This window comes from Carettochelys insculpta, chromosome 30, assembly GCF_033958435.1.
Source record: "Carettochelys insculpta isolate YL-2023 chromosome 30, ASM3395843v1, whole genome shotgun sequence".
In the NCBI taxonomy this organism is placed as follows: domain Eukaryota; kingdom Metazoa; phylum Chordata; order Testudines; family Carettochelyidae; genus Carettochelys; species Carettochelys insculpta.
In genome coordinates this window covers 9,044,399-9,069,386 of record NC_134166.1, presented here as the reverse complement: position 1 = coordinate 9,069,386, position 24,988 = coordinate 9,044,399, and the positions used below count along the sequence as shown (strand labels likewise).

The following is a 24,988-nucleotide window of genomic DNA, read 5'->3' as shown; positions in this document are numbered from 1 at the left end:
TTCCTCCAGGCCCTCGGATGGCTGCATCGGAAATTAAAACATAAATAATTCAGCCCCTGTCGCCATTATGAATAAGAATATGAACCTGACTGAAAGTGCCTGGGAGTAATTTATGCAGGGGTGGGGGGTGACTCTGCTTTCAGCTCCGCTTGCGAGCTGGAGGGAGCTGGCAATACAGGTGGGGCGGGAGCGCTGATCAGGGGACCGGGAAGGGGAGTCAGGAGGGACTCGTTAGTTTGAATCCGAGCAGGGGTGTAATTGCTCCTGATTGATGCCCATGGCGAGCAGCAGGGACGGCTGCCAGGAGCGAGGTGGGGACAGGGCTCCCCCTGCTGCTGCTCAGAGGTTGTCCCTGGGGTAGGAGATGGGGGAGCAGTCCTGATCCCCTACAAGGGCTGCTGCAGAGGACAGGAAGTGACAAGAGAACCCGGGCCCAGATCCACAGCGGGTGCAAAGGAACGTTTGACAGCGTCCAGGGCAGAGTTTCGGAAGAGGGTCACAGGCGCAGTTCAGCTGGGACACCAAGGGGTACCGAGACCCTGAGACACCCCAGAAGGCAGATGCTCACAGCTTCCCTCACAGCACCTCCTTCCCCACCACTAACGCAGCCCCAACCCTGCTTGCCCAGCTGTGTCCTCAACAACTCACACTCCGCTCGTGCGAATCGCGGCCCAACCAAAGTGAAATGGTATCAACAGTGCCTGGGCAGAAAGGGCCTTGGGGGACTGCAGTGGACCACAAGCTAAATAGGAGTCAACAGTGTAATGCTTTTGCAGTCAAAGCAAACGTGACGCTGGGTGTATAAAGAGACCCAAGAAGTCGCCGTTCTGCTACTGTGCGCTGGTGAGGCCTCAGCGGGAGTGTTGTGTCCAGTTCTGGGCACCACGTTCCAAGAAAGATGTGGAGAAATTGGAGAAGGTCCAGAGAAGAGCAACGAGAATGAGCTAGACAAGCTAAACTTTGCTAAACTAAACAAGCCCAGTTCTTTTAGCCTTTCCTCCTAGCTCTAGAGAACACGAGCTAGGAGGGAAGGCAGAAAGAACTGGGCTTGTTTAGTTTAGCAAAGAGAGGACAGAGAGGGGACCTGATCGTGGTTTTCAAGTATCTAAAAGAGGGTTACAAAGATGAGGGAGAAGAATTGTTCCCTTGGCCTCTGAGGACAGGACGAGGAGCAATGGGCTTAGCTGCAGCAAGGGAGGTCTAGGTTGGACGTTAGGAAAAACTGCCCACTGTCAGGGTGGTCAAACACTGGAATAAATTGCCTGGGGAGGCTGTGGAATCTCCATCACTGGAGATATTTAAGAGCCGGTTAGACAGACACCTGTCGGGGATGGTTTAGAGGGTGCTTGGTCCTGCCCTCACGGGGCTGGACTCACACTCTCGAGGTCCCTTCCAGTTCTAGTGTCCTACAATGCTATGACCGGCTCACACCTGCAAGCCTTGGGTGCCCCCCAAACACACCTTGGGCTAGTCCTCACCCTGCACTTCCTTGGACCAGTCCATGCTGGGCACTACCACTGGCCAGTCTGCACCAGGCACCAGCAACCCATTTCTGTGCCTGTAACTTAGTTTTCAAGCTGGAGCAGGTTACCGTTAGGAGCCCAAAACCCACTGCTTGGGGCCTGCCATGGAGGGAGCCAGGGGACCTGGCGGGTGGCCAGGGATGGCGGCAGGGGGGTACCACTCTCAGGGAAAAGGGATGGAGGAACCGTTGAACAGGCTGCTGCCTGGTTCCCAAGGCATGGTGCAGAGTCCTGCCCCCGCACACTGGCCTTGGCTGAACACTGCCATAGGCAGGCTGCCATCCTTAAACTCCCAAGGCCACTGCAGCTGGGGGAGCAGTCCTGATCCCCCGACAAGGGCTGCCTGCAATGCTGGGACAGAGCAGGAGTAGACCACTAGCCGGGAGGCTATTGGCTTAAATCCCCCTCCCCCTGAAAGTATCCTGTGCCCAGCTAAAAAAGGGGGGAGCACACAGCTATCATACCGCGTGGGGGAGCGGGGTCTGTCTTCCTCTCTTAAAAGGGCTTTCAGGCGGTTTTTTTCCCATCCCAAATTCTGCTGATGCATCGAAATCTCAAACCAGTCCATGAACGTACGTGTGCATCTTGGTTTGGGTCAAACTGAACGTCTTGCCTGGGTCGTTCTGAAACTATTTTGCACTTGACTTTTTTCCAAAGTCGATATCCAGTTACAGCGAGAAACCAAAAGGTGTTTGGAAGCAAAAGTTCCCCTGTAATATGAAGCTCTTTCTTGTGAGCAGAAGCTGGAAATGCCGGGGGGTGGATCCCTGGATAATTCCCTGTTCTGTTCACTCCTTCTGAGGCACCTGGCATTAGCCACCGTCAGACAACACAACACTAGGCTAGATGAACCTTCCACGTAACCCAGCCTGGCCGTTTATGTTCTTAACATGTCATAAGGTCCCATTGCCACAGCTTTTCATTTTTTAAAAGAAATTTCAAACTGGGAGATTTGCCAGATCTGACCCTCTCCCCACACGCAGTTTAGCTACTGAGAAATTGGCATTTTTCAACAAAAAAGTTTGATTAAATAATTCCTTCCTTCGGGTCCCACTGCTGACACTCAGAGTTTGGCCACCAACAAGCAGGTGAGGCCAAAGCTTTCCAAAGGGCTCACAAGTTTGGGTCGCCTGAGTTGAGAAGGTTTAGGCCATAGGACTCCACGTGGAGACCGGTACCCCAACACATCAGGGATCTGGGGCGTATTCAGCGCCATGAAACCTCTCATGCTGCTGTAGGTGCCCAACAGGAAGGGGAGGTGAACTCTGCTCATCCGCGTCCCTGGACTTCTCAAATCCAGCACCCGAACCAGTGGCCATGATTGAGAATCAGTGGCCAGAATGTTTCAGTACCTCAGTTTCCCCAGCTGTAAAACAGGGCTGATGATGCCTTGTAAAGTCCTTGGCGATCTCAGTCCATCACTGCAGTGTTATGTCTGCCAGTTGGCAGCCAGAGCCCTGGGGATTGACAGCACCTCCCAGAGGAGCTGTTGGCCGGCCCGGATCAGCACTCTGCTTTCCTCTGAGCACGGTCAGAAGGAGGAGGAAGGTGCTGGGCTATTCGCAGCTCCCAGAGCCCCTCGCAGGGCCACGTGCAAAGGCTGCCTGGGGAAGGCTCTGCTGCCTGGCCGGCTGCTGCAGCGGGGCACAGGGCATGCAGGGCAGGGGGGTGCCGAGTGTATCCAGCCATCCCTCCGTGGCTGCTACCAGCCTCTGCCGCTGAGTTACTACTCCAGGCTGGCACAGCGCTCCCTGTGGCTAACTCAGGGCAGGGCAGACAATGCCGGTCCTGCCCATTAGGTAGAATCTGTGGTTCCCTACAAGCAGGGAGACCCAGGTGCCAGCCTCTTCCCTTCCCCAGGCCTAACCAAATCCCCATTCTTACCTACCCCTGGCCAAGGCAGGGGCATGTACAAACGACAGGCCATGTGTCCCAGGCGGGGGGAGAGGGCTCCCATCAAGTCACCATAGAACAGGAAGGGACCTCGAGAGGTCCTCAAGTCCAGTGCTCTGCCCCACTGTGATGGGATACAGAGGGACTTGGCCCAGGTAATTGGTGGAGAAGATCAGGGCTGAGTTAGTCGGGAGCAAACCAAATTCCCCAGCTGCTCCCGGAGACCTGCGTCTGTCCCCGCCCCCAGCCGAACGCCAGGGCTGTGAGACAATCCAGAACAGGACCCTACTTCCCTGTAAGCTGAGCACTTGGGCGGCTGCCCAGGAGAGAGTCAGGTGCCACTCAGGTGATTAGCCAAGCACCCACAGCCGGCAGCCTGTGTTTCTTCAGGTGGTGCACAGCACGTAACAAAGTTTATTCCACCCATGGATGGGGAAAAGGGACCGTTGACTGGTAACCCACGATCACAGGTCTGCACTCTGCAAGTACCTTGGAACTGCCGTGTCCCCTTTGTTCGGCCTTTAACCACCAGCCCCATCCCAGTACTGCGCAGGGCTTGGCTTTGTCCCAAGAGCCGTGTGAGCTGGGTCTGAGACCTCGTGCTAAGAGGAGAATCAAACTCCAACGGGAACACTCTCTCCACTCCCCCAAGGGCCAACCGAGGAAGCTGTCGGCACCAAACACACAACATCGCTGCCCCCACCGCCCACCCACACTGATCCTGGCAGCCCCGGAGCTGGGCTCTGCTCTCTGCAGGTGTTTGCAGCTGGTACCTTATCCCCTGACTACTGTCCGATCCACATGCCCAGAGCACTCCTGGGACACCCCAGAAAGCGGCAGCACCATGCCCTCTGCAGCCCGAATACTGGGGTGGAGGAGAGACCCCCTGCTGGACAGAAGGAGGAATCGCAGATCACAAGGAGAGTGCACGCGCACACGCACGTGCAACACAAACACACACGCACGCACACACTGCCCACCGGCCACAGCCTTACCTTAGTCTCCAGGGTCCGTGGGGCTGCGCACGGCCAGGCGTCTAGGCAAGTCTGGCTGTCCGTCCGACAGGGCTGGGAGGAGACCCAAATAAAAGAGAGAGGAAGGTGAGACACATGGTCAGATCCTGCCAGGCAAGCGGGCAGCACAGAGGCAGCTGACTGTAGGGAGAGGGCCCTGAGTCAGGAGCATGGCACCGCTGGCGCATGGTGCCACCGGGCCTCCTGCTCCAGAGCCCAGCACCTCATTGGTCCCTGAGGCAACTGGCCACTAACGAACTGGGGAATTGTAGCAAGAGAGAGGCAGGCAGGGGAGTAGCAGCTGCCCAGGGATTCTGGGAAGGGCACCAAGGGGCAGCCCTGCACTGGGCATGGGTCCCTGTGGATCACAGGCCACCAATCAGAGAGAGCGAGGCGGGGAGCTGGGGTTGGACACAAACAGAAAGCACACCCACAAATGCACACACACACCCCGCGCTTCCACATGCACACTCCAAGGCAACCCCCAAACTCACAGCAAAGTGGAGTAAGCAACCCCTCTGTCTGCAGGGGAGGGACAACCTGACCCAGAAAGGAACCCAGCGCCTGCAAAGCCCCCAGAGCTAAACCTGGGCACGGGGGGCTGGGTCCAAGCCCGGGGCTGGGTGCAGCGAGGGGCACGCACAGGGGCTGTGCTCGGGTTTACGTCACTCACCAGCACGCCGGCAGCCGCCCCCTCCCTGCCCCATCAGCTGGCACCCCCCCACCTGTCACCTCGCGCTGGTTACCACCTCTGAGCCAGGCACTCCCAGCACCAGCCCCCTCTGCCGCGCCTCCCCTGTGCTTGCCCGGTTCCCGGCGGGGACACGGCCCTGCCAGATGCACCCGCGGGGTTATTTTTAGCCAGACAGTGACTCCAGGGGAAGCAGCGTCAGCAGCGTGACAGGAATAGCCCTGCTGGGGAGCTCTGCATCAACGGACCAAGACACTCCGGGGCAGGTGGGGTGTAGCGGGGCAGCTCCAGAGAGCCAGCCCCAGAGGGGGAGAAGCAGGAAGCAGACATGGACTGCGAGCCCTGCGATCCGGCTGCAGGCGTCCCCCTGACAGCACGCCACGCCAATCTCTATGCAGGAGCTATTAGGTGCATGGATACCTCCTGCTCATCACACCCAGCCAGCCCAGCCCCTCCCCGCCGGCCAGCAGGGGGCAATAGACAACAGGGTGCCCCCCCAGTGTCACAGCTCCTGCTCTGAGCACAGAGGTCGGGGCACATTTCCCCATCCCTAGGAGACGAGGGCTAAGGGTAGGTGTTGGGGGGTGGGGTGCAGAGGAGCCCAGCAGTGAAAGGGTTACAGGTGTCTGCACCACTGGGCCCTCTGTTTTCTTCTACCCATGGGCGGAATAAATTTTTCTCCTGTGTACCAAGGCAGGTGCGGGTGTGAACCACCCGTAGAAACACAGGCTGCCAGCTGTGGGCGCTCGGCTAATCCACTGGGTGGCTCCTGAATCTCTCTCAAGCAGCTGCCCAAATGCTCAGCTTCTAGGGAACACTGGTTTGCATACACCACCCAGCTCTGAGTGCGCACCAACCCCAGAGCACCAGGGCCCGCACGTAGGAAAGGCACGTGCCCCCTGCCAGGCCAACCCTGCAGCGCAGGCGGCTGTGATGCTGCAGTCGGGCCCGAGTGGCAGAGGGGTGGGCTGACAGACAGACCGATAGGCAGGGCCAACGGGGATGCAGCACCCCCAGGGATATCAGAGCAGTCGGAGCCATGATCTGAAGCCAGATGCTCCTCCCAAGCCCTTAGGGACCCTCTCTGCCTCCAGGTGCCACTGAATTCGCAGCTGCAGGCCCATGCCTGCTGCTCCGGAACAGGACCCACACCACCAGCCCCACCAGTCAGGTGTGGAGTCACCGGCTGCTTCCTCGACTGAGATTCGATCCGGGGCTCCCTGTGGGCCGCATTGAGCTGCTCCAGCCTTGCAGGTGGGGGGCCAAGGTGGAACCCAAACCCTGCTCTGCCCGTGCCTGCCCCAGCCTCCCTCGCCCCACAGGGCTGCGCAGATCAAAGCTGCGGGGTGTTACCAGGCCGGCAGCAAGGAGAACGTAAGCAGCACAGTGATTCGTTTCATCCCCTCCCAGCCCCCATCCACGCAGCCCCGAAGCAGCCAGGATCAGCCGACCGGCATGGGACCCAGCCCCAGGCAAGAGGCAATTTGGGGATGAATGGGGGAATTCAGCGTGGCAGCGGCAGCGGGGCTCTTTGTTTCCCTGACTGAAAGCAGCCGGGGAGTCACAGGAGCAGCCCCGTTTCCTTGGCATGGTGCAGAGACACCGCTGAGCCATGCACATGTTTTTCTGCAGGGCACGGCCCTGGAGACCCCCGCAGATGCCCCAAGCCCCGGTTAGAAGCTTCTGGTTAGAAGCTGGTGGCTGAATCCAGATTGTGCCCGCTGGGCACAGCTTCCTGATGGTCAGAAAGCCACGGGGTGCTCCTGGGCCAGGCCTGTGTGCCCCAGGTAGTGCCAGCCCGGGAGGCAAGCAGAGACGGTGCAAGCTTCCCCCAGGCTGCCGGACACCCCACCTCCAGCCCTGCCAGTCCCTCTCCTCCCAGCCTGCACCACAGGACCTAGGGCTGGGTGAGGAGCCCCAGGGCACCCAGCTGCTCCCCAGCTGCACTAGTGAAGCTCTCCAGCCACAGCGGGGCTGCAGCCGGAGCTTTTTGACCTCAGCCAGAATCAATTTCCCTGTGCGGCTGCTCCTGTATCCTCCCCCCGGCTGTACAAACAAGATCGCCCGGCTGTGCCAGGGGAAAGGGAAGCCGGAGCCAGGAAGGAAACGTGGCACTAAGTGGGTTCAGCAGAGAGGAAATGAAATACAGGGGAGGGGCGGGTCTCTAATAGAAACAGCAGGAGAAGGGTGTAAGAGAAGTGGGGGGCACTGCAGTGCTTACCACTCTGGCCCCCTCCGAGAGGTCCGAGCGGCTGGGATGGCTCACACGGGCTGGAAATCCCAAGGACGAGTTGGCCTCTGGGCACAGCAGGGAGCTGGTAGCAGATCGCCCACTGCCCTCTCCCAGCACAGCTCAGCACCCAGGGAAGGACGATCCAGAGTGCTGAGCACTGTTACATGTGGTATGAGAGCACCACATTACATCAGGGCCCCGTCATGCCAGGCTCCCTGTTCTCACTGACAACGGAGCCGGTGGCAATGGGGCTCCCTCGCTGGGTGTTTGAATGGAAGGAGACTCAGATACTTCTAGAATGGATCGGACCAGGGTCCCTCCGTCCAACCCCTTACCCTGCCCTCCACAGTGACCACAGACCCACAGCAGGGCAGAGCAGAGCCAGAAACAGAACCCAGGAGTCCCGACGTCCAGCTCAAGGCTGGGAATAAAGCTCGGGGAGGGGAGTGGTTTCTAATGGTTACAGCAGGAGGGACTGGGAGCCAGGACACCTGGGTTCTGTTCCCAGCGCGGGGAGGGCAGCGGGGTCTAGTGGTCACACTGGAGGGGCTTCAAGCCAGGAGTCCTGACTCCTCTCATCTCCCCAGCCGTTGAGTCCTGCGGTGCGAGAAGAGGAAGCCACAGCAGTCCTGGTCCTGGCCTGACTCCCCAGCCGGCTGCTGCTGAGACTTGGCCACGTTAACCTTTTGGAACCTGGTGGGCTGGACCTTAACATGCTGCCTCCGGGTGGCACAGGGCACAGGTGGGGAGTTGTGCAGCTGTTCCTCCAGAGGAGGGAGCTCTTCTCAGAGCCAGTGGAGTGCCCCAGCAGCGGGGCAGGGGGCTGCTGGAGGGAGCCAGAGGTCCACAGGAAGTGCTCCAGCCTTTGGGCGTTACTGACCCAGGACACTTACTGAGCCAGGGATGGGGAAGGGGGCATTGTGGTTAAATAGGACGAAGCAGCCTGGGATGCGTTCCCAGCTGTAGGAGGGGAGCGGGGTCTAGTGGTTAGAGCAGGGCTAAGCGAGAGCATCAGGACTCCTGGGTTGGAAGGCAATGCATCCTCCCCCAGGCTCCCCTTGTTAGCACACACCTCCCCCCACCCCACCCCACACCTCCCAGCACAGACCCCTGCCCACCCTCCCGCCCCCTGCTGGGTGGTAAGTGTGCCCAGGACGTACGATGCCCTGCCAGGTGTCTCTGCAGTTGTATCGACTGGACAATTAACAGGGGCAGGACCCCTAACGGCACCTTTGCTATTTGACTTGTAAGTAGTTAAATTCAGGACAATCAATTAGTATTTGTGCCCAGGGGCAAGGCAGGGCAGGGACTGGTGTGCATGGGATGGGGGAGGGGAGCATATTAGTTTGCATCATCAGGAGACCCTACAGTAACAAATCAGTGTGAGCTGTGAGGGACCCTACAACAGCATCCATGAGAGGCCCGACATGGCGCCTTTGGAAAGACCCGACATGGCGCCTTTATCGGCGACATCAGACCCCCAGGATGCGGGGGAGGGGGGCACTGAGGCAGAGTGGGGAGGAGTAACGTGCTCCAGGCCGCACAGCCAGGAACTGAACCCAGGCGATCAGGAGCTCAGCTCAGTGCTTTAACCACTAGTTCCCACTGCCCAATAAACTGGGCCCTTAATGAAGGCAGAGCTGTCCATCTGGCACCCCATTTCCCTATTGGGAACAGTGTGGGAGCCCCCATCTCCAGCCCCGACAAAGCCAGGCGGCCACAGCAGCTGCCCGCTCTGCACCAAGCCGCAGCTGCCAACGACAGGCGGGGAATGGCTGAGGCAGCCCGGCCAGCAAGGCCACAGCCAGCTCGGTTGTGCAAAACGTGGTGGAAGGCAAAGGTTGCTCCCAGGAGGAGGGCTCATGCGTGCATGCACACCCACGTGCTTGTGCATCTGCACACACATGCATGTGCACGTGTGGTTGTGCAGGTGCAACATCATGCACGCACGAGCGTGCGCTCAGGGGCATGGATGTTCACGGGCGCGCCGGCTTGAGTCCATGTACGCGCGTAAGCTTGCCTCTGGATGTGCATGAGCGTGCACAGGCAGGCCTGCAGAAGCGTGCATGCAGAAGCACGTGGATGCGTGCACAGGGGGGCACAAGTCCTCGTGCGGAGGCATGTACGTCTGTGCATGCACACGTGTGCGAACAAGCTTGTGTGTGCAGATGTCTGCGCACGCACGTTGGTGCATTTGTGCCTCTGTGCACGTACGGGTGCACACGAGGGGGTGGGTGGCAGCTGGAAGCCGTCACTGACATGGCTTCATTTTCTTCTTCTAAGGCGGCGAAGTGAGAGCCCCGGTGTGAATCCCAACGCAGGCAGGGAGCCGGTGAAAGGGCTGCCAACTTGCTTCTGAATTATTAAAGAGTCCACAATGTATCACAGCTAATGACTGTTGGCGTGGGGAGGGTAAACAGCCAGATCAGCACCGGCTCACCTTGGGCACGGGAACTACGCTGCGCAGCAACCTGCACCGTGGCTCAGACCTCGCCAGCGTAACGCTCGCCCAAGCCAGGCCAGCAAGGCTGAGCTGCACTATTCCCCATGGGGCACACCCTCGTGCGCGCACACACACACACGCAGCACAGTGATCTCTATCTATGAGCTCCTGGGGCACGCCCACCTCCTGCTCATGCAACCACCCCAACTCCTGCCCCCTGCCTCAGCTCAGGGGGTCCCATTCTCTGTCTCCCTGGTGTTGGGCAGTCCTGGACCCCCTCTGCTCTGGGCACACTGACCACCCTGCTGGGAGGGGAGGTGGGCAGGGGTCTGCGCTGGGCAGGCTCCCCAGTGTGAAGAGCGAGGAGTGGCTCTGACCTGTGGGGGTGGGGGGGGAGAGGTGTGTACCCCCACTTCGCACCAGTGACTGCCCGACATCCCGGCCACGGTGTTACAGGCCCCCGGCATCCATTCTCTGTAGTCTGATAATGCCTAGCAGCCCCCTCAAGATGGGGACCCCTCCGGGGTCACTGAGCCTCAAGCTCACAGACACACACAGGTGCTTAGATCATGTGCACCCCTATCGATTTCACAGCCACAGCACAGAGCCAGATCATCAGCTGTCACCGGCTAGCGTAGCTCCATAGCCTGCACCGACTTACACAGCTGGGGGTATGACCCCAGGATGCCAATGGAGCGACACTCACTTACACCACGGCGGATCTGGGTCCTGCTCCCTGGGGCTGAGCTGTGCCATGGGGCAAAGGGCTTCCCACGCCAAAGGCTGGATCTCACTGTGGCAGCTCGCAGGGGGGCAGGGCAGTGACTCACTGAGAGTCTGACTGTATTTGGCCCTGATCCCTCTGAAGGGCCTCTTTGAAACTGACTAGCTCAGTGGTTCCCAACCTAGGGGTCAATGAGGGTATCGCAGGGGTTCCACGAAAAAACTAAAAGATGAATAAAAATGATCCCAGAAAATAAGTTTGAAATAAATTGCAAAGTGACAATCAATTATTATTTTAAATTAAATATCTTCCAACAATGCTATTAATCACTGCCCGGAAATCTCGGTTGTGGTTTCCTTTTTCATGGAATGTCCATAGGGGCTAGAACTGGCTTCGATGGGGGTCCACCAACGGTGTGGGGTCCCCATGAGTGGAAAAGCTTGGGGACCACTGGCCAAGCCGCTTTTTCTCTCTTTTCTGAAGAATTCAAGCATCTCCCTGCAGGGAAGGGGGAGAGGAGCCGGGAGGCAGTGACCAGGTCAGGGCAGCCCCAAACCAAAGCACACCCAACGGCATTAGCTCCTCACCCGGCCAAGCCAAGCGAAGGGCAGATGAAGAGCTGAAAAGCATGGCTGTTCTGTGGCTTCTATCGCCTCTCAGCTCTGACTACTGAGTAATGGGGGACAGAAATAGGCTGACACTCTCCGGGAAGGACCAGTCTGGAGCAAACATCGGGTCCTCCTTCTTACCCCGGATTGAAAGGATGTGCGTTCCCCAGAGTATAATCACGCTAATTGCAACCACACTCTGTGCACTCAGCCGTCACAAGTTAATAAAATAAACCACCACCTAGAAGAGGGTTAATTGGAAAGGTGGCTTTTAGAGACCAGGTCATCCTTGCTGGCAGCTTCCACTAATGAGAACAGGAAAAGATGAGGGGAAATAACAACTAAAATGAAAAAAAGGAAATAAAACCCCTTCAGTCTGGGCACTTTCAATATTACAAATTAATATTTCGAAAAGTAATAACTTGCTAGGGCTTATTATCACAATGAGTTGTATAAAAGTTCGTTATTAAAAACCAGCTCCTCGCTTGCCTTTAAAGCAGTCCCCTGAAGCCATTTTGAAACCCCGCCCCCCAACACATTTTCTCCCCAGTGGGTGAACAAGTGGCGCATCCGTTGTTAATTACTCAGTTCCATTCCCATACGACGTAAATCTGGCCTGTTCTAAAGCGATTGCTTGGGCCTGTGGGTGCTCGTATCTACTGAGCTGCACTTTTAAAGCACGTTCCCTTGCATGAATCTTTTATCAGACAGGACTGCTGTGTTCCCATTGATTTACTACTGACACTGCCTGGAGTCAAACAGTCAAGCTGCTACGCTATGGGTCCCCTGGTAGTATTCCTTTCACCTCCAGCTCACCTTTCCTCCCGGCTTCCATGCCCTGGGCCTCTGTTACCTCTGGGCTGGGTCCCCTGAAGTCTGTGCGGCTGCAGCTGACCAGAGAATCATCGAACACTAGAACTGGGAGGGACCTCAAGAGGTCAAGCCCATTCCCCTGCCCTCACCCCAGGACCAAGCACCCTCTCGATCAGTGTTTCTTAACCGTTCCGGGAACGGAACACCAAGCAACACCTACAAAAAGTTTCCTAAAAAAAACTGTCAGGCAGAAGAAAAAGCCAAACAGCAACATACACGGCAAAAGCAAAACAAAGTCATTGAGTGTCATAGCAATGAAGTAGCAATACTCTGTCTCGTTTTAATATCAGAAGATAGAGACCAGCCATGTATTTTTCCAATCATACATGGGTCACGGAACGCCAGTGGTCCACAGAACAGAGTTTAAGAAACACTGATCTAGATAATCCCTGTCTTCTCTTTTCCAAATTAAACAAATCCATCGTCCCGCCTAGCTCACATTTTCTAGACTTTTAATCATTTTTGTTGCACTTCTCGGTGCCTTCTCCCATTTCTCTGCATCTTTCCTGAAATGCAGTGCCCAGAATTGGACACACCCTATACTCCAGCTGAGGCTTAATCAGTGCAGAGCGGAAGAATTACTTCCATGGAGCCAAAGCACAGCCAGGTACGGCACACAGCCGCACACCTCTTCCATGGCTCAAGCCACTGCGCACAGCCTGGGTCCCTGTCTCTGCACCAGCCCTTCACGCCTGCTTGAGATTCTGCTCCTGCTTTTCCCAGTAACAAACAGCTCAGCAGCTTCAGAGGGTAAATGTCCATCTGCGTGCGGCCTCAACAGCTGAGCAGCTGTGGGACAAGACAGGCCCCAGAGCTCAGGTGAGATCTAGGAACAAAGCACGCTCAGCTGAGAGTAGGCGAATCTTGCTCAAACTCCCTGAGGAAACCAGAGTCCCACCAGGAACTCCATTACGGACCTTATGATTTTTGGTGGAAGGTGCTCAGACGCCAAGGTGAGGGGCAGCAGGATAACACCCTAAGGAGTAGCTAGTTAGCTAGACATCCCCCACCCGGCCGCCAGCGGGGAGGGTTGTTCTCAGGAGCCAGGCCCTGCTCCTAAAGCGCTAACAATCAAAACAGCCGACAACTGGGAGGAGAAACTCAGGCAGAAAGACTTGCTCAAGATCTGCCCAGAACCCAGCAGCACTAATGCCATTGGTATCTCCAGAACAGCTGCTCATCTGCAAGACCAACCACCACTTCCCACATGGGATCCTGGTGCATGGACTCTATGGGCATCCCCTGAGTCTCTGAGAGCAGCCAGCCCGGGACAGGGCCCGCCTAGTGTGGGACATGGCTGCTGGCCGAACCCAGATCGGTCACCGCCAGCCCGCTGAAAAGACCCTGGGGGCTTCCTGCTGCAGCCAGCAGGGCCGTAAATGTCAAATTGATTAATCCGTTACCCTGTTTACCGATAAAGAGCTTCTAATTTGCTGCCTCTGGGCACGGCAGCCAATGCAGATGAACCGCAGGTGACGGAGATTAATAGGTTGCTGGGTGGTAATTTGATTTGACTGGGGCTCTGACTCACTCCGACATGGGCGATTTAACCCTGTGGTCTGTGAGTCTGCCCGCACCTGGGACACGGCTGCTTCTTCCAGGAGCAGCATTCCGCATTGCTGACTGCCATGGGGTTAAACGGTGCCAGGGAAACAAAGTCCTTGCAGGCTGAGGAGCAGAGTTGCCCAGGGGCTACAGGGGCAGCCCAGCTGGGTTCTATTCCTTTTCTCACTCCTATTCCCACTTTCTCACTCTGTGCCTCAGTTTCCCCTCATCTATTTAGCCTATAAAGCCCAGCTCCTCCAAAAGGTATGAGGGAACCTAATTCCCATAGGTATCTAGGCCGTTGCTCTTCAGGTCAGGGGGTGCCTCCCATTCTCAGGCCACGTGGGGCGCCAAACTCAGCTGGGTCCTCTCAGTGCTACCGTAATACACCTAATAATATCACCAGCTAGGTATGATGCCAGAGGGTTTGTCTACGCAGAGAGCTGTTTTAAGAGGAGCCTCATCAATTTGGCCCAGTGGACACACACGTGTCTCGTGGGTTGTCAGGGCGGAGGGGGAATGTGCCATAATATTGTTCTGAAGCCCCTGTGTGCCTCAGTTTCCCCAGCATTTTGCACTTGTATCCTCAGGGTGCAAAGGGGTTAACAGTGCTGGAGAAGGAGGAATAGCCTCTCTCTAGACAGAGTGATGGCGCCAACGGAGAATCTGAGAAGGGCCAACGCATGCCAAGCAAACAGCAGCTCAGAGGATGGAGATTCCCCTCCCCCAGGAACCTGAGCAGAGGCCCATGCTTGAGAATACAGGGAGCCAGAGGGTGGGGATGTTAAATGGAATCTGGCCCAGGTCAGCAGGCTGGTTGCAATGACTTAGCCAGTGTGGTGAATGGCTTCTCCTATGCCTCTCATTGCTGATTTGAGGACACATCTCACAGGGTGCATCTACACAAGCTGGCTATTTCGAAGTAGCCGGCACAACGTTGAAATAGCACACGTCGCATCTACATGCACTGTGCACTATTTCGACGTTGAAATCGATGGTAGGCGGCGAGACATCGAAATTGCTATTCCTATCCAGAGATGGAAATTGCGCCCTATTTCGACGTTCAACATCGAATTAGGGCGTGTGTAGACAATCCGTGTCCCGCTACATCAAAATAGTGGGGTCCTCCATGGCGGCCATCAGATGAGGGGTTGAGAGACGCTCTGTCCAGCCCCTGCAGGGCTCTATGGTCGCTGTGCGCAGCAGCCCTTAGCCCAGGGCTTCTGGCTGCCGCTGCAGCTGGGGGTCCATGCTGCGTGCACGGGGTCTGCAACTGGTTGTTGGCTCTGCGGACCTTGTTCTGTGCAGGCCGAGTGTGTCTGGCAGGGGCCCTTTAAGGGACTGGCTTGCTCTTGCCCCAGAAGGGCTAGTCCAGCCTGTGATCCCATTCGCAGGCTTTGCTGGCCCCTTATTTTGACAGGGAGTGCTTGTGTGTGTGGACATTCCACGTTTCCTTCTGGGGCAGCTCTTTTCAACGTTCCCCATCACTACTTCGATGTTGAACATCGACGGCACCAGCCCCGGAGGACGTGTAGACGATACGTGTCGAAGTCCTTACTTCGAAATAGGCTACTTCAGTGTAGTGAGCTAGTGTAGACGTCGCCATAGAGTCAGAAGGGACCTCCACAGCTCTTTGAGTCTAGCCCACTACCCTCACAGCAGGGCCAAGCATCATCCTTTTTCAATTAAGTCTATTTGCCCCAGATCCCTAAACGCCCCCCTCAAGGGCCGAGCTCACTACCTTGGGTTTAGCAGGCCCATAGTCAAACCACTGAGCTATCCTCCCCCACCCTTTCCAGATCTGTAGTCAAGCAACTGATAAACCTTGCTCTGTGGGAAAAGGCTGCCCACTATGTCTAGAGGGCCCCCGGGAACACTGCACCCTACAGGAGTCTGCCTGGGCAGGACACGGTGCAGGAGCCATGGAGAGAGCCAGGGATCACTGGTGCCCAACATGCCAGTCTCAGCATCTTGGAAGCCCTGGGTCTGCCCCTGTGGAAATGTGGGTCCTGGTGGCAGCACTCTGAAGGGCTCTCTCCCAGGGGCTGGTTACAGGCTGGCCCTGTGGATTCCTGCCAAGCAAGCTCTGTAGAACGTCCCTGGCAAGGGTTAACGGTGCTCAGCGTTCCCCCCGGGGAAGCACGCGGGCTGTTTGCATTCTGCTGTGCACCTCGATTGCATTTTACAGGCGATAGATTTCATTGAATGTCTTAATTATTAAATGCAGCGCACCTGCTGTTCCGCTGAAGCACCAGCCACCCCCTACACCCGCTCCTCTCCCCTGGTGCAGGCAGCCACCCGGACCCAGCCCTGCAAGCCCCATCTCGGGCAGGAAAGCAAACCCCACTGCACAGCCCTGATTCTCAGACCAACTAAGCCACCGGCGCCAGCCTCATCCCAGGGGCCGCTCCCTGGTTCCTCCACTCGCTAGAAAGGTGAGCCAGGGCAGCTGCCAGGATGTTCCTAATGCAGTTGCCCAGGGATGGAGGGAAATCAGAGCAGGCTCAGCTGGAGGAAGGCAGGGAAGGTCACTGGGCAGAGCTCAGGACTGGGGGTTGGGATTGTGGGATTCTGTTTCCTCTCTCTCGTGGTTTGGGCTGGGAGTGAAGTCTCCTTGGTTCCATGTATTTCGCACGGCTGGGATGAGTGTGGAGTGCAGTGGTTAGAGCTGGGGCAGCTGGGAGTCAGGACTCCTGGGTTCCAAGCCTGACGCCGGGAAGAGCGCCGGGCAGTGGTTACAGCCAGAGCGAGAGGACAGGCAGCCTGTGAGCCAGGACTTATAGCAAGGTGCCCACCCACTACACGGATGGACCCGGACAGCTGCCTCTGGCTGTCTGGCTGGTGACCTCACTGGAAGCACTAGCAGGGCAGAGAAGGAAGCAGGGGAGCCACACTGCACTCTCACGCAGAACCACCTTGCATGGTCCTATTTAGCAGGGCTGCTAAGCCTGCCGTAATCACCCCCCACGTGCTGCTGGCCTCTTCTGTGCCTGTGCTGACTGAGAACTGCTGCTGGCGCGAGACGGCCAATAGATTAAAGCTTCAGTTCCAGCTGACTTCAGTGTTGTGGGGAGGGCCTCTGCCCCTTGGAAACTCCTCCCCAAAGGCACTAAGCCCCGGCAGGAGAGAAAAGCCAGGGGAGGTGTGCAACAGAGCTGATGTTGCAGAGGGAAGCAGCCGCTGGAACAAACCCAGCAAGCCAGAGCTGTCTGACCCCTGGGGCTAGATTTCGGCTCCTCCAGTCACCTGAGCCAAAGGAGAATCCCCCACAGGCAGTCTGGGGTTTATGACACACAGTTGAACAGTTCTGATTCTGTTCACTAGATGGCAACAGTGAGGCACATGCTCAGGAAAGACTGACGCCCTATTCGAGAGTTAATTCTAGCGGACAAGGGGTGAGCAGCTCTCTCTCAAGGTTTATACACTCTACTGCTATTTTCATTTTGATGGAGCCTGGCAATGTTCCCCCTAATTCTTCTTCTGGGGTGGAAGAAATTTTGTTAAATGCACCAAGGCATGTGCACCACCAGTAGAAAATGCGCTGCTGGCTGCAGGTCCTCTGCCAATCAGCTGGGGGGCACCTGAATTTCTCCTGGGTGAGCTGCCCAAGTGGGAAACACTGGAGCCCGGAATGTAAACCCCTCCCTTGCCACAGAAATGCAGCCCCCTCTGGAGTGGAGCACAGCAGCTGATTAACAGCCACACAGCAGTGCTGCACTGGGATTCCTGATTTCATCACTGAAGCGTGGCAGTCTCTGGGGTGAGGCACAACAGCATGTTCAGAGCTAGGTGGCAAGCGTGCACAGGGGCTCCTTGTCTGGCACCAAAAATGCAGCCACTTCTGGGGTGGGCTGTATCACTGATTTCACAGCCACCCAACAACACTGCACGACCTTTTAGGACACACGGGGAAGCTGAAAGCCAGCTGAAGCTGGGTGGGGCTAAATCAGCTCTTCAAACCTGGAACCCTGCCGTGCCCAACAAGTGGGATGAGTTTCCAGGGTCTCAGCCCCACTGCTGGGAGGCATCGGTGCAGCCCAACAGAGGCAGCTTGGGCCCTTGCTCCAGGCCGCAGAGCGGCAACGTCCGATTGCTCTACAGAGCCTGGGCCTCAATTACACCAGCAGGTATCAGGCACCAGGGCTCCTCTACCCAGCCTCTGGCCCAGCTCTGATGAGGGAAGGGAGGGACCGAGAACCCGGACAGTGTCTGTGACAATAGCAGGAAGCTAATAATAGTGCAAGACATCCTGAATCAGGCAGCGCCGGGGTTCTGAGATTGGCAGCTCCTACCCATTGCTTCAGCAGCTCCCCATAACCCATCATCCCAGGGAGAGGCCCAAGGGGAAGGCCAGCTGGCCGGCCTGTCCAGGGGACAGCAGCGGACTCCTGGCTCCCCACAGATCTGGCCGTTCTCGGCTTGGCTCCTGTGGTTTGTTACAAGGGCAAATGCCGCCCCCGGCCAGCCCCCTTCCACTGCCTCCTGCCCAGCCCCAGGCAGGCTGGAGTGGAGGGAGGCGATTTCAGGCAGCAATTCTATTGGCACGTCTCTGGATTGAAGGGGGGGTGGGGAGGGGGCAGTTCTGGCAGCTGCTCTCCAGCCCTAATTAAAGTGAGCAGTTAGCATGAGGTAATCGCTGGCAGGAGACAGAGCCAAAACTCACTGACACCACGGCCATAAACAATGGGCTCGGGCAGGCTGGCTCCTGGGGCCAAAGTGCTGGTATCCCTAGGCCGCCAGCCAAGGGCCCACGAAGGAGGGTACAAATCAAGCGCTATTACACGCACACGCACGCCCCGAGATCTCCCCAGCTCAGCACGGGGTGCAGCAGCAAGCATTAGAATTCTGATTAGACTCTGCTCACAGGTGGGGTCTGGAGGGGTCTGAGCCACCCCTCCAAGGCCACACAAGTCAGCAGCAGAAGCCAGAACAGGCCCAGTCCACAGCCCTGTGTCTGCATCAAGAGGCAGAGACCCACAGCCAGAATCTGTCCGGGCCTCGGAGCAGAGCGTGTGTGTGTCCTGGTACCCACCATCCCCTCCACGGCGGGAGTACCCGTCCCGGCTATCCCGTATCAGCAACCAATGGAGCCTGATCCCACCTCCCCTGCACTCATTGCGGAGTCAACGAGGCATGAAACACCACAAGGACAAGGAGGGCTCAGGCGCATCCCCAGTGAGGCTCAGTGGGGGCTGGGGGTGGACTCCAGACTATGGGGAAGGGGAAGGGCTCTGATCAGTCCAGCCCTGCATGGATATAAACCGCGCATCTGCCGCTGCAAAAAGGAGCCACAGGTACCCGCCCTGACGCCCGGGGACGCAGGTGCCCACTGAGACAAAGCGGACAGCTGCGAACTCGCAGGGTCCTAGAAACAAAGTTTGTATCTGCCTGCGTGTGCACGGCCGCAGAAACAAGCGTTGGATGTCCTCATCCCGAGCTCAGCAGACCCCTCCGGGCGCCTCCTCCCCGCGGCCTGCCTGGGGAGAGTCCGCGCCCATAGGGCTGTGTCTCCTCCGCACAGGATGGGAAGCGGGCGGGGGGCAGAGAATCTTTAACCCGCCCCAACCCCGGTCCACTGCCTCTCTGCCCTCAACAAAACCAAGGACCAAGTTTGTTACAGTCACATTGTCTCCACCCTTTGGCCTCTCTAGGGCTGCAAGCAGGACTCTGGCTTCTGTTGCCAGCTATGGGAGAAGAATGGGGTTGGGTGTGTTCGAGCAGGAGGCTGGGAGTCAGGACTCCTGGGTTCTATTCCAGCTCTGGGAGGGGAAGCAGGGTCTGCGGGTTAAAGCAGGTGAACGTGCCCACCAGGACTCCTGGGTTCTCGGCTTTGACTCCCTCTGTGAGTGAGAAGAAGTCCTTTCCCCTCGGTAAATGCAGCTGCCAGATAAGCAAAGCCCAGACAGTACAGCGGTCTGGGATGCGAGGCTCAAGGCCACGCTGGCACAGCTCCACCGGGCTTGTTGTGAGCCTGGCTGGCTCACTCAGTACAAAGGGCAGCCAATGCCACCCGTGTGGCTTTCACAGCAGGGCCAGTTCTGGCAACAAGGGTCTGATCCTACCACCTGTGTTTACTCTGCCATGAATGTCCTGCACCACCTGTCTCAAAACCCAGGTCAGCAGCCTCATCTGGTGGGGCCAATAACAGCTGGGGGCTTAGCTTTTATTGCAGTGCAGGCAGAGCCACAAACACATGGCCCGCAGAGAACCACCATGACCCTGCCCAGGGCTGGACCGGGGACAATGACTCAGAGTGTCCAACTGCTGGGAAACATCTGGCAACTTCAAATCAAATGACTGCCCCTAGGTTTGATCCCCCAGCTCCTCAGGGCCCCTCAGCAAGCCCCCAAGGGACCTCAGATGTAGCCTAAGTCAGGGGTGAGCAAACTTTTTACATTGGGTCCCACTTTTCATCCCTAAATCAGCAGCTGACACCCCCCCACCCCCCAACCTGTCTAACATAACCCAAACGGACGGAAATGTCAGTTCTGTTCACATGGAAAAACCCATTTCAATTCCCCTCCCACCCGAGGGGGCCACCCCCACCCTGAACACCCCCGGCCTACGAGACGTAGAAATGAGCCTAACTCGAGCAGCATGGGATATGGCAGCCGGTCATGTGAGAAAGTTAAAGATAAGCTGGAGACAAGGCCAAAGCCCGAGGGTCCGCTGGGGCTGTGTTTTGGTTATAACTGGTCTCAGCAGAGCTTCAAACAAGGGCTCTTCAGAACTGTGAATTAAACCGCTATCTCCATGGATAATACAGGAAGGAGACCCGTGCAGATGGATGAGGCGGGGGGAGTGAGTGCATTTACTGAACCCATTTCGGTTGGTGAGAGACCAGCTTTCAGGCTAAGTGGGCTCTTCTCCAAGGCTGGACACTTACACGAAATGTCCCAGAGGAAGAGATGGGCTAGCGTAAGCAGGGAAGACACATTTCCAGGAAATGGACCATGGAAGTGGTGAGCTGTCCGAGACAAGGGTGATATTTTCATCCTCTGGACAGATGACTTGAACTCCCTCATCGATTTCTACCACAATTTCCACCATTACCCCACAGACATCCTCTCTCTTGGGAGCACTTCCATGCCAGCCCCCACTTCCTGGACCTCACAGCTTCACCAAGGGACGGGGTACCCCCTTTCTAATGGCTGGTAACTGAACCCTCAAAATCCCACCCCTACCCTCACCAACCTGCCCCATCCAATCGTTCTGCACCTGACCCACCTCTGACCCAATGCCATGTCCCCATCTTGCCCCTCCCCAAAACCCTGTGCCTGCCCCACCCCTTCCCTTAAGGCCCCGCCCCCTTCTCTGCCTCTACCCACAGTGGCCCTGCTCCCACATCACACAACATAAGCTGACATGGAAACGGCTACTGCTGCCCTGCCATCTTCCTTCCGCTTAGGTGTGCCACCCGTTTTTTTTAAAAATGGACATTGGGGCTTGTAAAATGGCCCCCGGACGCACAAGCTGCACCCCAGGTGAGACATGGACAGATTACAACCCTAGCAAGAGAACCCTACAGGCATCGACACACAAGGAGCCCCAGATCACCACGCCTGCCTTCAGAGCTCCATTCAAACATAGCAAGAAGCCTGTTCTCAGCAGCCAGGCCTGCTGATACCACAGCCAAGGCTTGGAGGAGAAAGGGAGGATACACATCTTAACACGCCCAACACTGCCTGCCCCAAACAGTCAGGGACCCCAGTCACCGGCAGGTAAGATCAAACCTGGGACCTCGGATGCTTAGCACACGAGCCCCTCGTGCATGTGCTGAAAGCCATGTTGCCTGTAGACAAGGCAGCAGGGCAGACTCACTCATCTCCCTCCAAGGTGAATCTACGCTTTCCCGACGATCTTCCAGAGCTCGATTTTGCTGCGCGTGTAAAGATGCGGCAAGAAAAAAAAAAAGAAACCCGATCCCCCTGGGCTTGGCCATCGAACTGGTACTCCACGCTCTTCAGACATCAGTGCCGCCTGAAGAACCCCCATCTACACGAGGTAAGAAGGTTGATGCTGATACACAATTCCAGCTACGCCGTTAAGTGTACCCAGAATCCATGTATTGGAAATCGACTTTCTACCCCAGCGTAGACCGAGCCTAGGGGGTCGCTGGGCCACTAGATGGGCCAGAACACCGCACCCAGGAGGGTGCGGGTTACACCTGCGCCAGACAAGTCGATAGCACCACCCGAATAGCCCGAGAGAGCCTGTTCCATACAGAAATAAACCCCCTTCCAACCTCTAGCCCCCACTGTCAATCACTGAGACCCAGACTCAATAGCATCCCCATCCTGAAGGCCCTCTTCTGGCCTTCAGACAACCCCCCCAAGCCCATCATCAGAAACCAGCTCCCCACAGACCCAGACACATCAACTCAAAGAGGCACCAGACCCTGCCAGAAGGACAGATACAAAACCTTCCGGCACAGCTCCACAGCTAGAGCAATCGGCACCTCACCGGACACACCCAGGTCCTGCCAACACGGGGCGCTTCATCGGGCGCACTGAAAGCCCCGGTGGCCCTATCTGGGTGACCCCCGACAATCACTGCACTTCAGGGAAGCGACAGGACGACAGAACCCACCCGTGGGTGGGCACTTTTCATGGAGCTGACCTCTTGGTCCTCATCCTCCAGCGAAACCTGCACGAGGCTTCCCAATGATGAGCCTGGGAGTTTAAATCCACAGCTCTGCTGGATACTGACAGGCGCGGGAGACGTCGGGTGTCTGGCTTCTTATGACAATCTGTGACTCACTAACAGCCCCACCTCCCCCCTTTCTACACCCCCAGTGACTGGGGGGTGTTAATGGGCCCGGGGCACCAGAACAGGGGCTTCCTGGGGCCCATGATCCTCCCGTTTCTTCCTAGTGGGAAGGGAAAGCAAGGTGGGGGGAAGAGAGCAAGCAGGGAAAGGGTCTTGGGGGCAGAGCCTTGGGGGATGGGTGGCGTGAGGCAGGGCCTCTGGGGAGGAGCTATGGGAGGGCGGGGCCTCTGGGGGACGGGAATGGCATGGGGTGCACACCGCCCCCACACTTCTAGCGACCCTACACAGCTCCTGAACTGGCCACTTCTCCTCGAACAGTCCCTTTAAACACACATCAACTACTTAGGCTAAACTATCCGTCCCACCATGCATTTACCGGCAACCCTCCGTACACCTCCCCGCCCTGAATGAACAGTTCTGGGTAAGCACCAAAGCTCGTCTCTCTCACCAGCAAAGCTGGTCCCCTCTCCCGCCTTGCCCCGCTACTATTCCGAGACCCACCATGACTCCGGCGACACAGCAGACGACTGGTGCAGATGGTATTTCAAATACCACCTCAGGCAAAGCATCAGAAAGGAGGCGGCAGAAAGGGGAAGGAAGGGGATCCTGGGTCGGTTTAATGTTAATTAGTAGAATAAGGGCTTATCATAGGCGTCGGCTTGTTAAAATAGTGGAGAGTTCCAAATAACCGGCAACGGGGCCCCTGATAACCAGATGTCCTCTACTCTGCCATGCGGGGAGAGGGAAAGGCCACTGCTACACTGTCGTGGGCTTAAGAAGAACTATTACTACAAGTTAGCCCCGAGCACAGGGGCAGTAGCAGCTGAGCAGCGACTACCTGCCTCTTTGCTGACCTCATCTTTGGAAAAAAGTCTGATTCTCTCGTTCAAAGGGTTCCTCAGGCATCCCCCCCGAAAGACATCTTTGTATTCCACCTACGAGCTCCCACCTGCCAACTGCGCTGGCTTTTACCCAGCCTTTGTCTTTCTAAGCATGAAGGCCCAATCCTGCAGTGGTCCTCAGTGCCTGGTTGCCCCAGTGTCCAAGCTGCCTGGAGCTTCAGGGCCTGGTCTCTGCTGATGCCTCCAGCACCTCGAGGCCCCCCCCCCAAGTGAGTGTGACCCACGAGTGTTCTGCTCGGGCAGCATTTTGCACTGGTGCAAATGATTCAAGAAGGGACAGGCCAGCAAAGTGACCCGGCCTGGCTCCATGGAAGCCATCTGGCTCTGGTTTCCGAAGCTGGGTGCTCTCTCGCCGCACTCTGTGACACAAAGGATGACGAGCCCAGCCCAGACGTTCCAGGAATGGCACGATTCCCATCAGCAAAAGCCGGCCTCTGCAGCACGTTCCACTGGCCATTCCCAAGGCACAAGAGACACGGCAGGGGCTGGGAAAGCCAAGATTGGGAAAGATTTGCCCCTTCTCTGCAGCCAGCCCGGCGTTTCCCATGACTCTTCACACAAACATCCCATCCCTGGTGACCAGAGTGCTACAATCTTTCATCCCCCACCCCCACTCCCAGCTTTGCACAGGAAAGCTGGGAACTGAGCGCTGTTATTTCCGTCACGCACGCTGCCTTGTTACAGCAGGCTTGCCTGCCTACCAACCCCACTGCTAGGGCAGAGTTGTTGCATACGCAAGTTTGTTATCACAGAGGGTCGCACACGCGCCCGGCTCTTATGGCAGGATTTGTAACTGTGCTCTCACAGTCATCTTGCGACACCAAGTTGTGTGCACACGGCAACTGGTTACTGTAGCATTGCACACTCTTCCAGTTGTTACTGTAGGGTGGGGCACCCCGTGGTTTGTTACTGTAGGGTTGCATGCTCACACGGATGTTGGAGAGGACTGTGCATGCAGCAGCGTGTTGTTATAAAGTCACACACATCCCCCGTTGTGCACAGAGTTTGTTTTTGTAGGGTCACATGCATCCTGGTCGTTATGGTCCAGCTGCATACATGCCAGCCTGCTCTTTGCAGGGTTGTGCCCCTACAAGCTGGTTACAGCAGCGAAGCAGGCATTGGGCGATTACTGTCAATGCAGCAGGCCCTGGGTATCCGAAGGCTGTGCGTGTGCCAACCCGTTATTTTAGGGCTGCACACTTACCCATTTCTTACCATCCCCTTCTCCAGCCACTGGTCCACAGCCCTGTCCATACATAGGAATATGGCCCAAGAGTCCTGATCCCCTCCCCTGCCCCCATAACCCCCAATGCTTAGACCTTACTCCCCTCGCAGAGCTTGGACTAAAGCCAGGAGTCCTGATGGCCTGGCCCATGCGCACTGGTCTACAGAGAAGGTTTGGGGCTGGGGAGGAAAGCAGGGGTGTGCCCTATCAAATAGCAAGCAAAGCACAGGAGATGGGGCGGGTGCTTGGTGGGTTCTCAGCCCCCCACCCCACCCACAGGGAATCCTGGTCCCCATGTCACACCCAATCCACTCACCACGGACAAATATTTAGATGCACACGTATTTACATGTCCCAAGGTTGAGGCTGGCTCCCCAAAGGCCAGGCACCCCGGCCATCTCCATGCCAATGCCAGAGCAGAGGGTGCAGACGGCCAGAGGGCAACGCCAGGGCTGCCCCTGCACTGCCCCTCCGGCTGCGGGAAGGCTTCCGAGGCAGCTGGGCTCACAGCGCCTCCTGCTGGGGAGAGGAGAGCACACAGCAGGA

At 57.1% G+C, this 24,988-nt stretch overlaps 1 protein-coding gene across 2 annotated transcripts in view; it reads right to left on the bottom strand.

The window, feature by feature from the left end:
• The window catches only part of SEMA6C (semaphorin 6C), an 89,155-nt gene that overhangs the window by 52,101 nt on the left and 12,066 nt on the right, over positions 1–24,988 (bottom strand). For both annotated transcript variants that reach the window (XM_074980500.1, XM_074980501.1), the window contains exon 2: positions 4,412–4,483. The gene's annotated coding sequence lies outside the window, so the exon portion shown is untranslated. The remainder of the gene's footprint in view (positions 1–4,411; positions 4,484–24,988) is intronic.